This window comes from Sturnus vulgaris, unplaced genomic scaffold (assembly GCF_052056855.1).
Source record: "Sturnus vulgaris isolate bStuVul1 unplaced genomic scaffold, bStuVul1.hap1 Scaffold_156, whole genome shotgun sequence".
In the NCBI taxonomy this organism is placed as follows: domain Eukaryota; kingdom Metazoa; phylum Chordata; class Aves; order Passeriformes; family Sturnidae; genus Sturnus; species Sturnus vulgaris.
The window spans coordinates 905,028-907,527 of NW_028276073.1; the positions used below are offsets into that span (position 1 = coordinate 905,028).

Here is a 2,500-nt window from a genome sequence, read left to right on the forward strand (position 1 = left end):
GGTGTCGGGCGGTGGCGGCGCGGGGCGCCATCGAGGGGTGGGGAGCTACTCCCGCCGATCCCCTGCGGTGGCGTGTCCGTCGCGACCGGCCGCGCTCGCCGTCGTCGGCGTCCCGCCGCGCTTGCCCGCGCGCGGGGGCCACCCGTGCCGGGCCGGGGAAGGGGCGCCCTGCCCCCCCCCTCTCTGCGGCCCGGTCTCGGCGGAGAGGCCGCGGCGCGCGATCGGCCGCGGGGGGCCGACCCCGCTGGCCTCTGCGATGCGGGGCGACGCCGGCAGAGGGCGCGCGCTCTCTGCCTTACCTACCTCAGCTGCGGGGTTGCGGCCGCCGGGGCCCGCCGCGCTCTCTCGCTCTTTCTCCTTAGCCGCCGCCGCGGGCTCGCGGGCGGCGCCGCGTCAGGCGCGACCGCGCGCCTCTCGCCTCGACGGCCTTGTCGCCTCGAACCGCACCGCGGCGGCGCCGGCCGCCGGCCACCCCTGACTCGGAGCGCTGTCCCCGCCCGTTGGGGCGCAGCGCTCGGCCGGCTCCTCCATCGCCGGAGGTCCGGCGGGCGCGGGCGACCCCGTGCCGAGCGGCGGCGTCGCCGCTCGGCGAGTGTCCCCGCCCCCCCCGGGGGGGGGGACGGTCGGCCGCGAGGCGCCCGCCTTCACCGGCGGCCGTCCCGGCCCGGGCCCCGCCCGTCCGCTTCCCCGTCGCCCTTCCCGGCCGCGTGTGGGCCAAAAAAAAGGGGAGGCGTGCGGGGCGGCCGCGGGGGCGCTTCCCCGTCCGGTCCCCGAGTGGAAACGAGGGGAGCGGGCGGTGCCCCCCGGCTCAGCCGCCGTACGCCTGCCCGCTGGGCGCGTGCTCGCGGAAGGGCAGCTCGGCGGTGCGAAGCGGCGGCGGTCCCGGGAGTGCGGCCGCGGGTGGCGGAGGGGTTTTGCCGAGCGGCAGACCTCGGGCGCTCCGCGATGCCGGCTCGGGTCTCGGCGGCGTCCCGCCTCCGGCGCCGGTGGCGGAGCGCGGCCCGCCGGGCGTTCGCCTTCCGGCGGGCAAGCGGTCCCGCGCCAGGGGTTGCGCCGGCGGAACGGTCCCGCCGCCGCGTGGCGTTTCGGGCGACGTTCAGGGGCCGCTGGCGGGAGAGCCGGCCCCCGCGTTTTGGCGCGGCGGCGTTCCGCGAGTCGGCGGAGCGGTGAAAAGGAGAAGCCAGGGAGTGAGCCGGGAGCGGCGGGGGCCGGCGGTCGCGCCCCCCGGCCCGCGAACGCGTAGTCGTCCCGTGATCGAGAGGCCGGGCGGGCCACCGTGCCCCCCGCGGTCCGGCGCGTTGCCGCACAAGCCCCTCCGCGCGGAGGTCGGGCCGAGCCCGGGCGCCTGGGCCGCCTCCGAAGGACGGCACGCGAGGCGGCGTCTCCCCTCGCGGGGGGAGGCGGTCGGGGGCGCGGGCCCCTCCGCCTTTCTTTGGCCGACCTTCGGAGCGTTGCGCGGGGTTTCTCTTTTTTGCCCCGCGCTTTCTCCTCCTCCTCCTCCGTTTGTGTGTGCTCGTACGGTCGAAGCGGGGCGCGCGGGGGCGCGCGCGTCCCTGCAGAAACAGAAAAGGGGCCGCTTCACGCGAGCGGTCCCGAAAGCCAGACAACTCTTAGCGGTGGATCACTCGGCTCGTGCGTCGATGAAGAACGCAGCTAGCTGCGAGAATTAATGTGAATTGCAGGACACATTGATCATCGACACTTCGAACGCACTTGCGGCCCCGGGTTCCTCCCGGGGCTACGCCTGTCTGAGCGTCGCTTGACGATCAATCGCCGTCCGGGGGGGCCACCCCGGCGGCGCGGCTGGGGTTGCCTCGCAGGCCCGTTGCCCGCGGTCGACGTCGACGTCGTCGTCGTCGTCGCCGCGCAGGGCCTTCGTCCCCCTAAATGCAGACTCGGGGAGCGCTCCGTAGCTCCCCGCTCCCGGAACGAGCCGCTGGGGCGGAGCTCGTCCTTGCCGGGGCCGTGCCGCGGTGCGGTGGCGGTGGCCGGGGAGAGCGAGAGTCGGCGTCGAAGACGCCGCCGTGGGCCGTGCGAGAGAGACGAGAGAGCGAGAGGGCCGAGAGGGAGGCGAGGCGCGGGCCTCGCCCCCGGGCTCTCCCCCCCGTGCGGGCGGCTGTCTGCGGGTGGGTACCGCGGGGGTACCGTGCCGTGCTGCCGCGCGCGCGCGAGGCCGAGAGCGCCGGGGACGGGGGTGCGACCCCCTCCTCCTTCCCGCGAAGCCCTCCCCTCCTCTCTCTGTCGCCGTCGCGTTTCTCTCTCTCCCCGCTTGAGGTCGCCGCTTTTCCCGCCCGGCTGGCCGGTTCCCCCCCGTCAGGGCCGTCTCTGCCGCTCTCCTCTTCGGTTCTCGTCTCCGGGATGGGAGTCTCCGTTTCCCTCGTTCCCCCCCCCCCCCGTGTGTCTCCTCGCCTTTTCTCTGCCGCCCACCCCCCCCCACCCCCCGGCGCGCGGGCGCCGGGCGGGGCGCGGGGGAAAGGGAGAAGAGAGAAGGTCGCGGGGG

At 76.7% G+C, this 2,500-nt stretch overlaps 1 non-coding gene across 1 annotated transcript; it reads left to right on the top strand.

Annotated features, from left to right (window-relative positions):
* Nucleotides 1-1,605: 1,605 nt before the first annotated feature.
* On the top strand, nucleotides 1,606-1,758 carry LOC148219043 (5.8S ribosomal RNA). The gene has a single exon (XR_015800028.1). It is a non-coding gene; the product is annotated as a 5.8S ribosomal RNA (ribosomal RNA).
* Nucleotides 1,759-2,500: the final 742 nt, after the last annotated feature.